The following is a 14,683-nucleotide window of genomic DNA, read 5'->3' on the forward strand; positions in this document are numbered from 1 at the left end:
TCTCCTGTCATCCATTCCTCTAAGCTCACTCCCAGATTTCATTATTTCAACCTCACCCCCCCCCATCTCAAGATATAAATCTCTCCCCTCTCCATCAGCAGCTACCTCCCAACACACCCGCTTTTCGCAGCATCTGTAATCTTCCCTTGGGGTCATCTCTAAAGAGTTTAAAAAAAATCCAAACGAACTGATGAGAGAGAGAGAGAGATAGACAGACAGAGAGAGAGAGACAGAGAGAGATGTGATAAGAGAAGACGAGAGCTTATTTTTTTAATGCGAGAGGGGTGATGGAAGTGGAAGGCGGAAAAAAAAAGGTGGGGGGGGGGGGGGGGAAGGGGAATAGTTCCACGATAGGCCTAACTGGCAGACGAGATTTGGTTGAGACGAAAGAAACTCTCAAAGCCAAAGCGGGAGAGAGGGAGACAGAAGACCGTTGGTGAGCTAGCCGGTCTACTCTCCAACCCCAGTGTTATTGTGTCATTTCCTTATATATTTTTTTTTGTTATTCTCAGCACATGTCAAAATCATCATTATTTTACGTAAAGTTTCATTTTCTTGGCCATAAATTATGCTGTTTGTGTGTATCATGTGATTTCTCATCAGTATATCAGGATATTATATACTGCCAGGACTAGATCTAAGCGTGAATTCTTGGATAGTACAGTTTGAGTCTCGTACAATGTGATTCGATCTAGCCTATTCTAGATCTAGGTCATCTTGGTTTTGGATTGAATCTAATCGAGCTCTCCAAACGTGTAAGTTTTAACAAATGTGTAGATGTTGACAAGTATGTGTGTGTGTTTGTTTATGATTTAGTCAGTACGTGAGCGAGTTAGTGGGTGGTCGTAATCGCTTTGTGGCAAGCCGGTCACAATTCGACCCCAGAATATTCTCATAAACTAGGATGACTACCTAACGATAGCATATTCCATAGTATCGAACGCCTGACAATGAAAAAAATGCATTTACATCTAGAGTCTATATTGTCATAATGTTTCAAAACGGGTCAGAAATAGACGCTAACTTCTCATGTCCTCAGTAATCATTATGTGGTTTAGGCATAAGGTTTATCCCACTGTATTGTATGTTTTAGTCTAGATTATGTAAAGTTTGAACCAAAGCTTAAATAACCATTAATAACCCGAATATAACAAAATAAAATTAAGAGAAAAAAAACATGATAGATTTAATTATTAGGAATTTAAAAATGCGAAACTATTTTTCATATTGCTAGAAATATTATTTGAGTTTCGTTAAATTTCAAATTTAAAACGAGCAAAATATTTTTAAAAAATAGGCCTACATTAAAAAAAAAAACAAAATTCGTATTAAGTGTATCAATTAATTTGAATCAGTCTTGTAATTAAATTTGTAATAATCTAGACTAACAAAGATAAATCTGTGTGATTAGAATTTTTTTTTTTACTAATTCTTTTGTTTAGCGCAATTTCATGCTTTTAGCTTTCCCAATTACGCTATAATCCTATCACTTGTCTGGACCAGTTGGAAAGGGGTAGGGGGAGAAAGAACGGGGTATCTGGGTGATCGCTTTTTAAATGTATTTAAAAAAAAGGGAACGACCTAAATTCGAACTTGTGGGCTAGAGCCTTCTCAGGCCATTATGGTAACCACTCTACTAGCAAAGTCTATGATCATGAAAGATTGTAAAGTTATCTATTGTTTCTATTTCATGTTTGTGTTCACTAAGCCTCAGACGACAATCTATAAAGGGGACTAATTCAGCTTATATCACCACCAGTCAATTACAATTTCTTTCCCTTGTTCGAGAAACCAAACAATAATTCATTACCAGGGGCGGACTGGCTATATGGGCATTTGGGCAAATGCCCAGTGGGCCGGTACTCAAATGGGCCTAAAGCGCCTCATGAATGCCACTATGGCACGCATTAAATTGTTAAAGGTTTAATACTATTCTCATATATAAGGGGCTATTTGAGCGTTATGCTAATAGCATCTTTTACAGACTACAGTGTAATACTAATTGAATCTAACACAGTTTCAAAAATAATGTAATCGCCTACATCCGTAGACAGTGCTAATAGTAGGCTTCATTATTTTAGGGCCTACAAACATAGCGAATAAATAGCAACATAAGGCCTATATTTCTTATAAAGATATAGAGCAAGCATACAGTTATCGATACATAATTTTAAAAATTACATAGTGATTTTGAGAACAGATAGGCCTATAATAGAATCATCATATGATATACATTTATGGGTTGTACTGTATAGAAATGCCTGGGCCGATTTTGACATCCAGTCCGCCCCTGTTCATTACCAATAGTTAGTTAATTAACTAATTGGTTAATTTTAAAAATTGATTCTTGTGTTGTCAGGTACAATAAATAAGTATGCAAAATTTCAGCTTGATCCGAGATTGGGTGTCGGAGAAATAACATTTACAAACTTTTGGCCAGACGGACAGAGAGATAGACAGAGTTGATATAAGCTTTGTAAAAATGATTAATTGAATAGAAATAGTGAATTTTTATCTCCCCTTTCCTACAGAGTAATTATGGTTTAATTGTAAACTCATTTCTTTTATAAGATATAAAACGTTATATATATATATATATCGAGAGACAGGATGATTCACTGACTGGCTTGGGATTTCCCAATGTCTTGTGTATTGTGACACGAAACTAAGCAAATGACGTCATTGTTTTTTGGTGGTGTTTATTGTTTTGAGAAGCTGTAGCGTAGAGATTATTGCTGGGTGGAAGTCCCAGGACCCACACTGTTGAATTCGTCTTTGTCTGGTTCATTTCGCGGGCGAAGAGTGGGGTCCCCTTGCTTGTAATAAAACATGGCAAAATGGAGATTTGCCTTGATAAAACAAAATAAACATGCGATGGCTGGCCGTGTGGTGTGCTCTTCATATAGACATCCCGATGGTTCCGAATTTGATCTCTGCACGCATTCATTCGTCTGCCGGAAGTGTCGCAGTTCACCTTCACCTATCCCTTAGTCTGTTGGACTACTGGGGCGCCACACGGGATCTGTTCACCGCCTTTCTCCATTCCTCTTTCTTTTGCAAATTGCGTTTTCTTTTTAATATTTTTATCGCTGATGGGGTGTGTGGAGTGGGGAAGAGAATTTTGGACCAGCTTTGTTTTGTAAAGCCTGTGGCGTGTTTTGGTCTTTGAGTTATGTTTAATCAGTTTCTGACGTCACTGCAGAAATGAAGATTTTTTACAATTCCTCTTATCAGCTTGCAAATTTCTTCATCGGGTATAAAAACAACAACTGGAACCTGAGTATAGAACGTTCTCGAAAACGGCTCTAAATATTTTCTTAGAAATTTCACATTTTCGGAGCTTATGTTTATCTTTGGGAAAAGAATGACTAGCCTATTGGCCACGCTGGGAAAACTCTGGTTTGAACGTTATGATGCTATTTCCAAATATAATTATCTTTGAAATTTAATTTGGTCTGGAAGTCTAGACATTCTAAATTTGAACACACGTACGTCAGCGGGTATTCCCGTGTGTATTCTTTAAAAGCAATGCTTCCCAAACTGTGTTCCGCGGAACCCTTGTGTTCTGCGAGGCTTGAATTGGTGTTCCACGAACTACTGGAATAATTAACTAGGAAGCCAGGACTACTCTGAAAAAAATAAAAATATAATCTCTCAGAAAAAATTTGCAGTGTTCCGCTAAGTACTCAAAAAAGTGTGAAGTGTTCCGTTGAGGAAAAAGTTTGAGAAGCACTGCTTAAAAAAAAAGTTAACCAAAAAAAAAAGACGTTCAGAAGCATTTGGCGGTCTGCCATTCATTAGTTGCTAACAGCAAAGTGATCGCTCTTACAAAAACGTTATCAATTTCATAAAAAAAAAGAAATTATGCAAAAAAATAATAATAATAAAATAATAATAAAAAAATAATAATAAAAAAAAAAAAATAAAAAAAAATAATAAAAAAATAATAATAATAAAAAATAAAAAAAAATAATAATTTGTTTACGTTATTTATTATTACATCATTTATCCCAGTGTTTTTCAAACTGTGGTCCGCGGACACCCTCCCGCCTTTTGGGTCCGTGAGACAACCGTAAGGGGTCCTCAGAAACAGATAATTTTAAAAATAATCAAATCTCCCCCTGACTGTTTTTTGTAAGTTTATAACGTACTGTTAAGATTCTGCCATGCGCACCGCCATCCAGTGAGCACTTCTAGAAAAGGATGTTGACATTAGGAGAAAAAACTATTTCCGCCCAAGTTGAGAGCCTAGATAAAGATGTTGTGATCAATAAATGTTGTTCTACAAGTATTTGTGATGTCCTGTAAATAAACATCGATGTGCCTCGTTGAGTTGTCTCACTCGAGTTATTACAGTACTATTCTTTGACGAACTAATTTATATACTATACATTTAGGTAGCTTTTTGTTAGCTTATGGGTTCGTGGGCAAGTATTAACTATGTAAGGGGTCCCAAGTCAAAAAAAGTTTGAGAACCTCTGATTTATCCAACCCCTTGCTAGATGGCTTGCGATAACGTCAGGCTAGGTTCAAACCTGAAACCTTTGAGACGAGGGAGTTAAGCGCGTACCACGAGAAGTGTAAGGAGAAACTCGACGTGATCACTTGCTTGTTTGACTCTTTGTTAGTTTTTAGGTAAACAGCTTTGTCTGCATCAGATGCAGCAAAATATGCAGGTCTCAGCAGGGTCTGGGGTTATCACATGAAATAGTACACTCATCCTAAATCTTCGAAGCTGAATCCAATGTGTTCTTTCCCATTGACAAACTTTCTTTTTTTTTTTTTTAAATGATTTTAAAAAATATTTTGCTTGTTCTTGTTGTCTTCACTAAGACTCAGACGACGACCTATAAAGGGGGACTAATTCAGCTTATACCACCGATTCAGTCAAGTACAAATTCTTTCCCTTGTTTGAGATACCAAGCAAAGTAATTAATTACCAATAGTTAATTAACTAATTGTTGTTTTTTTAATTGATTCTTGTGTTGTCAGATAAAAGAAATAATTGTGCAAAATCTCAGCTTTATCCAAGATTGGGTGTGGGAGAAATAACGTGTACAAACTTTTTACCAGACAGTGACAGAGTTGATATAAGCTGTGTTAAAAAAAATCCTTTTACAAAGTTTATCGAAGGGAAGAGCTATGCACTTACAACTATACCTCTAATAATGTAGAAGCTGTTTCCCTTTTTTTGATATCAAAGATTAATTAATTACCAATAATTAAATTGACTAATTGCTTAATTTTTTTCGAATTGATACTTGTTTTGATAGTATATATATATATATATATATATATATATATATATATATATATATATATATATATATATATATATATTTAAGTTTCAACCTGATCCGGGAATGGGATTCGGAAAAAATAAGGCGATAAAACCCTACATATTTAGCTACGTATGTGGATGCTGAAGGATTAATTCCTTTGTTACCAGTAATTAATTGACTAATTGGTTAATTGTTTTCATTGATTCATATCTTTGTCTACGCCAAGAAATGATTGGGCAAAATTTCAATATGATCCGAGAATGGGTGTTTGAGAAATAACGTGTACAAACTTTTTACCAGACAGACAGAGTTGATATAAGCTTTGTCAATAGGAGAGGGCGAGAGAAATTCACTGCAATATTTCCTGTGTATTTGTTCTAGAATCTATGTCGTCAGCGCTTGATTCTCATGCCCTAATTGTCATGAGCTATTTCAGAAAGTAATTGCTGCTTGGCTTAAATGTCATCCCCCCTCTTTACCTGCATTGCGTCATCGTTTTGTGTGTGGTTATTTGTGTGTGTCCTACCCGGGGAGACGCTGCTTGGTTTGCACGTGGTCGATACAGTTAAGATCGTAAGTGTGTGTGTGGGGGGGGGCTGGATCTATAACGGGTGGAATTGTTATGAAATCGTCTGCTGTCGCTCACAATGTCATCGCAACCTTTTTATTCTGTGGCTGCGTTGACGAGTAGTTCTGTGTGTGTGTGTTGGGGGGGGGGGTGAATCGAGGTGGGGGGGGGGGGAGGCAATGTCAAGGAAGAGAGAAGATCCCCCCCTCCCCGTTCATATATATGCTGACGATAATAACCATCGCAAATAAATTTGAAGTTTTTTACTTAAGTGGCTATAAATGGAAGGTGATCTGCCCCTGTTGTCACACTTCTGGTTCTGAGTCGATCTTTCCATTCTCCGTTGTCTGCATATGAAGGTGAAGGATGAGTCTCTTTCTCCCTTACCTCCCTCTCTCCCTCTCTCTTTCTCCACCCTCTCCACTCCCTAAGTCCATCTCTCTCTCTTTCTCTCCCCTCTCCTTCACTAAGTCTCTCTATCTATCTATCTTTCTCTCCCCTCTCCTTTATTAAGTCCATCTCTCTCACTCGATCTATCTTTCTCTCCCCTCTCCTTTATTAAGTCCATCTCTCTCTCTCTCTCACTCGATCTATCTTTCTCTCCCCTCTCCTTTATTAAGTCCATCTCTCTCTCTCTCTCACTCGATCTATCTTTCTCTCCCCTCTCCTTTATTAAGTCCATCTCTCTCTCTCTCTCACTCGATCTATCTTTCTCTCCCCTCTCCTTTATTAAGTCCATCTCTCTCTCCCTCTCCCCCATCTCTCTCTCCCTCTCTCAAACCGCTTCTTCACATTCTTAACGTAAGCCCACTTGCCTACACAAACTCTAGACATACGTGATCACGTGACCAACCTGGATATCATTCTACTTCTGCTATTTAATGGTCCTAAGAGTTGAAGACTCCTTGGAACTCTCAAGCCTATAGAAGCCTCCCCCCCTCATTGGCCTGTCTGAAGTATCGTTCTTTCTGGAAGGGATCCGAGCAGCTGTAATTTGTAACATCCCTATTACTCGTATCCCAAGACGTGTGTGTTTGGGTTAGAGTCAAGGCCGAAGACCGAGCATACCTAGGAAACTCTTCCATATTCCTCTCTATCAGCCATAAAAAGGCTTTCGTTATCACTGCAAGATGGATTAAGCGTTTCCGGGCGGTCATCATGGCGGATATTTTGCTTTTTTAAAAATTAAATCTCTCTAGACTTCCACTTGAAAACGGCGCTTTTTCTCTCAATAACAAATGCACCACCTGCTTTCGTTCACATCTGCCTAGACGTGCTCCATGTTTCTACTTAAATCACATTAGTAAAACATTCGTTCTTCCCGGGACCTCCACTCACTACTTAACGCCCCCCACCAAACTTGCAACGCCCCCCCTCCAAGTTGAATGCATTTCTCACTTGTTTTTTCCCTGGACCTCCTCACACCCTCCACCCCCACAACTTGCAACGCCCCCCCCCTGAATGCATTTCTCACTTGTTCTCGGGTGGACCTCCACTCACCCATCCACCCTCGATTAGCAACGCCCCCCCCCCATCGACCACGTTAAATCCATTTCTCACATATTTTTCCCCTGGACCTCAAATCACCATCACTCCCCCCCCCCCCTTTACTTGCAACGCCCCCGTTCAAGTTAAATGCATTTCTCACTTATTCTTCACCCTTCATCCCCCTTAAAAAATGCAACGCCCCGCCCCCCCCCCCACCTTTGTGTTGAACCATTTCTTACTTGTTAGAGTTAATTACGCTGGCAAAGTCATGCATGTCCTGTTTGAATACGCTGGGACGTGTCCACGGGATGCCTCCCTAATGTTTTGCACTACAGGAAAATGTCATTTTAATCTAATTTGTGTTAAAGTTCTACCAGCCATTTCTGTCCTCCCCCCCCCCCGCCTCCTCCCCTCCCATTTTCCTCTTTAAGCTTCAGGTGCTTTGATTAAGTGGCTTTAAGAGTTGCATCTTCTTGCTCATGTACAGGCTGAGGAAGGCGGTCAATAAGACGCTGCTTTCCTCCAGGGGAAGAGGAATTGTATTTGGTATATCAGGAGTACGGAGTACGAACATACTGATAAAGTTTTGTATATAAAAGTAATGTAAGTAAAGTCCCCCTTTCAGACCTTGCGTTTTATAGGGCAGATGATGTAAAGGTCCTCTGTTTTTATGGTCCACAGTAAACGAGGGTGTCATGTGGCCAGCACAACGACCAACCGCCTTTACTTTTCCCCAACTAATGTCAGGTACCTATTAGAGCTTTGGGGGGAGGAGGGGGGACTCAGAGCGATCCCGAAATTTAAAAATCCCAGTCTTCACCAAGATTCACCGCGCCTCCAAGTTTTGTGTATAACATGTAATAATTGGCATGCCGTTTTCAGCACTGCAGAATCATATTTCTAAGATAGTTCGCTTGTGCCACAAACACTTACCTTTACCTATCCCTTAGTCTGTCGGACCGTTGGGGCACCATGCAAGATTTGTCGACCGTCTTTCTCCATTTTTTTCTTAGTTAGAACCTCTTTCTTTCCATCTCTTAGTCTTTTCAACCGTTTGGGAGTTGTCGACCGTCTTTCTTCATTCCTCTGTCTTTTGTCTTGGATATATAATCTTTCAATGGCAGGCCCGTCCATTCTTTTAAGTTGCATTCCCATCACTTTGTCTGCCTCTTCTTCCTTTTCCTGGTACTTTTCCCTGAAGAAAGGTCTTTTGCGAGCCCCGAAGACCTTGTAATATGGCCATAGGTTTTTAGCTTGCGTTTTTTTTTTTTTTACGATAGTTTGCAGGTCCTCATGGGGTCCTATCGCTGCGGTAATCCTGTTTCTAATCACTTGGTTTTGTGATGCGGTCTTTAAATGTGATACCTAGGATCCTTCTGTAGCATCTCAATTCCATTGAAAGGGGCGCAACATACCACAAAGTAATTTTCAATATTTATTTGGCAACAATGATCTTTTAATATGGCTTCCTTGACATTGTGATTAGTCATTTGTATGGTCCATCTCGATCTTCCTCTTCGTTCTTTTACTTATGTTACATTATAGCGCCTCCTCATATCTACATATCGCTTTTCTCTCTCTCTCTCTCTTTCTTGCTGTATTTAATTGCTTAAATGGGATCTAAAAATAAAAACAAGTGGAAATGAAGAGCAGATAACTGCGATGAAATTTTTAATGTTAAAAATCCCTTAGCTTAGAGCCTGCAGCGGTTCTCAACCTTTTAGGCTTGGTGACCCCTTTTTACAACCCCCCACTCTGCCGCGACCCCCCCCCCCCCGCATACACGCACAGCAATAGAAGAATGGACAAAAACAATTCATTTTTTCGATGGTCTTAGGCGACCCCTGGCAAATCGTCAATCGACCCCCAAAGGGGTCGCGATCCACAGGCTGAGAACCCCTGGCTTAGAGGCTTGTTATGATTAATTAAACACAGCTATTTCCTCCTCGTTTTAATAAAGGACTTTTAATTTTCCTTAATTATTCTATCTGTATTGTTTTAAAAATATGTAATTAGGCAGAAGATGTAATTTAAAGAACATTTAGACGTTTTTGATACCATTATATTAAACAAAACAACTGTAGTCTAATCTCCTACCCCCCCCCCACCCCATTTTTTCCTTCAAATTGACTCCCTTTAAAAATAAATATGTCTCCTGTTAATAGCAGAGGGGATACATACAAGGGAACTAACCGAACAGAGGAAGGAAGATAACTCATTTCCGGACAAGAACGCGTATGTAAATGATACAGCTCCCGAGACAAGAGACACACATTGCATAATTACCTCCTGGGTCACGAACCAAGGATTCTCAAGTTTTTCTCTGGCAGGAGATAAGCAACCCATTGCATAATTACATCATTTATCGCGAAGCTATGAGAAAAGGTGAGCGGATGGTTTGGTTGTGTAGGCTGAAAAGATTCTGATGAAATCTCGGAGGGGTCCTTCGTAGTTCAAGTTAAAAACTGGTGTGAAACTTGAAGAGAGGGAAGAACAAGCTAGAGACGTGAAACAGAAAAGACGTGTATTTTTTACAAAGCTTATATCAACTCAGTCTGTCTGTCTGTCTGGTAAAAAGTTTGAACATGTTTTTTTTTTTCTCCCATTTCCCATTCTCGGATCAAGTTAAAACTTTTCACAATTATTCATTAAACCTGACAAGACATGATTCAATCAAAAAAATAACCTTGTTCTTCTTTTTCCTCGTTCTCATTATTATGTTGCAGTGTTCAGATGACTAGACCACTATATGAGATAAACTGCTCAGTGGTTTCCTAATCAGGCAGCTCTCGATTTCTCATTTTATCTGTTCACTATTAGTTTCTTCTAACCTGACAAGACATGGATCAATCGATAAATTAACCAATTAGTTAATTGTTAAATGTTTTACATGTTTCGGATGTGCCTTCAGAGTTGAAGAAAATTTACTTCCAAGTCCAAACCTCCCGCAGGACGACGTGGGATGGGAGCTGCAGGGTTTGAACCAGGGACCATCGATGAATCTGAACGACAGTCCAGCGCGCAAACCGCACGACCAGGCGGCCACCCTGTTGGTGATTAATTTATGTGTTTTACGTAAAGGATCGATGACATGTTTGCCGCGTTCTGTTGCAACCCAAGATGTTTAAAGTTGGGCAATCGTTTTATATATGTTGTGTTGCCCAAGCTAAGGCAATAGTATCGGGTAAAGAAGGAGAGGCGGGCAAAGGAGTGGACTAGCCTGTCTATAGAAGAGACTCTAATCCTGACGAAAGACAGAAAGGAACGGGGAGAGGCGGATGCCAGATCATGTTCCCTTACGTCACAGCGGTTCTCAACCTTTCAAGCTCGGCGACCCCCTTTTTACTATCTCCCACTCTGCCGCGACCCCCCCCCATAACATACACAGCAATAGAAGAATACACTAAATACAATCCATATTTTCGATGGTCTTAGGCGACCCCTGACAAATCGTCAATAGACCCCTCAAGGGGTCGCGACCCACAGGTTGAGAACCCCTGCCTTACGATCCAATCGACTAAGGAATAGATGAAAGTAAAGGCTGTAAACCCAAGCACGAGTAAGCAGTGTCACGTAAACTTTGGCGATTGTTTCGCTTTTCATCAAACATTGTGAGCCTTCTCTCGAGTGTTCGTTACAAATCCATCTAGGAGATTCTTGCAAGATATTTTTTTAAAGTAGAGTTTCCCTTTCAGACCTTGCGATCTATTGAGCAGATGATGTAAATTATCTTTGGGGACAAAACCCTACATATTTAGCCATATAGCTTAATACGGAAGGATTAATTTCCCTTGTTGGCATAAAAAATAATTACCAGTATTTAATTGACTAATTGTTTTTTTTTTTTTATCGATTCGTATTTTCGTTAGGTACAATAACTAATTGTTCAAAGTTTGAGCTTGATCCGAGAATGGCTGTCGAAAAAATAACGTGTACAAAATGTGTACCAGACAGAGTGAGTTGACATTAGCCTTGTAAAAAAAAAAAACAGATATTAAAATTACATAAAAGCAGATAAAAGAATCGATATTGCAATAACAACATGCAGACTGAAAAAAATAAATAATGAACACGATTTTATTATAGCATCGATTCCGACTCCCGACCCCCCCCCCCCCCCTTTCCCCCAAAATGCTGAATTTGTAAAATGAGTTTTATCAAAACGAAGCGGAAAAGTTCGATTACTTTAATGGCTACATCTCGATCGAAATAGTCGATTCCATAATTTTATATCAAAATAGTTTTATCGCCTCATCAAAATACAGTTCGCGTGCTTCTGTGTTTTTTTTTTTTTTTTTGTTTTTTTTTTTAAATCGATACTACCCAGTCTCAGCGTGGGATGTGGGTATTGACACATCGGGTTTTGCCGGAAACGCTCAGAGATAACAAAATTAGGTCAGACTTTGTGAGTGACTGCGATTAATTTTTTTTTTTTTTAGTTATCTAAAATTGGATTTTTCTTTTGCTTTTTTTAATTTATCAGACCTCGTTATTGGAAGAAATCGTGATATGAATTTATGTCCAGATTGTTTTAGGCAAAATATAATCTTTTTTTTTTTTTTTTGGAACGCTGAAATGGTGGCCAAATTAACTCTTTCTCTCCGTAATCATTTTCCATGTTCCGACGGAATTCTTCATTTCACTCACTAGTATTTATTTACCCTGTTATGATGAGGCTTCAAAACGTTTGTTATCAGAAAATGTTTTATTTTGGTATAGAATTAAAAAGGAACGCATGCTCTTTTTATATAATTTACAATAACGTTTTTAAAAAAAAATATCTTAACTCTTTCTCTCCGTAATTATTTACCACATTCTGGTGGAATCAACGCTGGTATCGTCAGTTCGGAGAGAAAGAGTTAATTTAATGAGGTCCAATAAACGATGGTATCGCCAATTAAATAATAAATTATATATATATAGCTTTTATATAGCCCTACGTTCATGCTCATATCATGCTCAGAGCGCTATGGTCAAATCTCATTTGTGGACCAGTGGGAGGGAGGAGGTCATTTGTGGACCAGTAGGAAGGAGGGGGGTCATTTCTGGAACAATGGGAGGGAAGGGGTTTCTGGGAGAAGAATTTCCCGTTCTGCTTTTAGACAGTAAATACAACTCTGCTCGAGTCGGGTGTCGAACCTTGAGCCCCCTTCATAGGTAGCCAAGCCAAGTTCAGGCGTACTTAGCCTCTGGACTACACATCCACGCATTAGGGAAGAGTTAAGTCATTCAATGACCGTCATTAACCTAAGGCAGGGGGTTCTCAACCTGTGGGTCGCGACCCCCTTGGGGGTCGATTGACGATTTGCCAGGGGTCGCCTTAGACCATCGAAAATATAGATTATTATTGTCTATTCTTCTACTGCCGTATGTGTGTGTGTGTGAGGGGGGGGGGTCGCGGCAGATAGACGGATTGTAAAAAGGGGTCGCCGAGCATAAAAATGTTGAGAACCGCTGACCTAAGGTATCGAGAAGTGTTTGGGCATGGGGATGAAAAGTACTGCATAGATTTGAATGGAAAGAGATGTGTTGAATCAGCCCTCCATGGGCTATAGTAACATGGGCTATAGTAACGATGGGAAACATTGATGGATGCATGAATTTCAAAACACAAAAAGTTTGATCGCGTTAACGTAGTCTTCGACTAAATTCAAAACTAAAATCAGTAGTCTCTTACTCGCACTCCACCATCGAACATTCTTTCGAAGCTTATATCCACTCTGTCTGTCTGTCTGTTTGGTACAAATCTCATACACGTTATTTCTTCCACTTCACATTCTCGGACCAAGTTGAAATTCTGCACAATTATTCAGTGTCGAAGACAATTCACGAATCAATCCAATGGCGTAGCTAGGAATTCGCCCGGGGGGGGGGGTATTGACCTCTTGGGGGGGGGGTGCATTTTTGCGTAATATTTAATATTTAAAAAAAAAACAACAACACTCATTTTGGGTCCCCCTTTTAAGTGGGGGCCCGGGGAGATTTTCCATTTCTACTCCTACCATCCCCCACCCCAGCTACGCCTCTGAATCAATCAAAAAAATTAACCGATTTATGAACTATTTATACACTTGTTAGACCACATATGCTTGTCACTTCCTCTTGCTGACATTGTCGACACTTTATTTCGAGTCTGGGCTTGTTGAAGGCTAATGATATCTGCATGAATATGTTTAAGCAGCAGATGGAACCTTTCCTTCAGCTATGGTGACTTGCTCCATATTTATTTCAGTTAATTATTGGCATAGATTTAGATACAGATCGGCTTTGAATAAATTGCATAATTTTATTATTTCGGTTCTTGTTATTTTTTTTTTGTTTCATTTGAGGGCCACCAAATTCACTTCGCCTTGGGCCTCCAGCTACCTAAGGCCGGCCCTGTTTTACTCTTTAAATATTCTAACGACTGCATTAAACTCGATTTCATGACAGGCCAGTTTATACCAAGTCTAGAACCCCCTCTTTTTTTTTAAAAAAAAAAAAAAAAGGATAGAGATAGATTAGTCGGTAAAAATAACATTGAAATGTTTATCTAAATCTGTGTCACGGATGACTCCCCCCCCCCCCCCCAAGGTTATTGCTGTCGCTCTCAGCTGTTAAATGCTTTATAAGTGAATGGTGAAAAGGGGGAGGGGGCGTGTAGGGAATGAGCTGTAGGGGTCGACATTTACATGCGTGTGCTTTTATACTTTATTAATAATTTATGCCTTTATATGTCTTTCACTCTTCATGTATGTGTGTGTGTGTGTTCCTTGGGCTCTAACACTGTCTTAACTCTTTCTCTCCGTAATTATTTTCCTCATTCCGACAGTAATATTCATTTTGCTCATTTGCATTTCACTATCTTGTTCTGATTAAACTTTAAAAAACTTTTTAGTTTGTTATTAGAAAATGTTTATATTTGGTATCAAATTATAGGAAAATGGCATGCTCTTTTTTTACACAACACAAATTAAAGTTTATAAATTAAAAAATCAATTTAGTTTAACGGGATCAAATCAACGATGACATCGTCGATTAGGAGAGAAAGAGTTAAGGAACTAATGGGTAGAAACACAAATATACCTGTCCTATCTCATGCTTATGGGGAGGGGGGGGGGTGGCCGAGTGGTAAAGCGCTTGTCTCCCGAACTGAGAGATATCGGGTTTGAGTCCCGATGAAGACAACGATTTGACTCTCGAGATTTTTTAAGGCGCCCAACGCTAATGGATATCTGACATTAGTTTAGGTCAGTTTAGGAAAACGTAAAGGTGGTTGGTCATTGTTCTGGACACATGACATCCTCGTTAACCGTGGGCTACAGAAACAGATGACCTTTACATCATCTGCCTTATAGATTGCAAG

The 14,683-nt window shown here is 39.3% G+C and overlaps 1 protein-coding gene across 1 annotated transcript in view; it reads left to right on the plus strand.

Annotated features, from left to right (window-relative positions):
- Positions 1 to 418: 418 nt before the first annotated feature.
- The window catches only part of LOC106074109 (uncharacterized), a 175,851-nt gene continuing 161,586 nt past the window's right edge, over positions 419 to 14,683 (plus strand). The window contains exon 1 of the mRNA XM_056012871.1: positions 419 to 755. The gene's annotated coding sequence lies outside the window, so the exon portion shown is untranslated. The remainder of the gene's footprint in view (positions 756 to 14,683) is intronic.

The sequence above is a fragment of the Biomphalaria glabrata genome, chromosome 15, assembly GCF_947242115.1.
Source record: "Biomphalaria glabrata chromosome 15, xgBioGlab47.1, whole genome shotgun sequence".
Lineage (NCBI taxonomy): Eukaryota > Metazoa > Mollusca > Gastropoda > Planorbidae > Biomphalaria > Biomphalaria glabrata.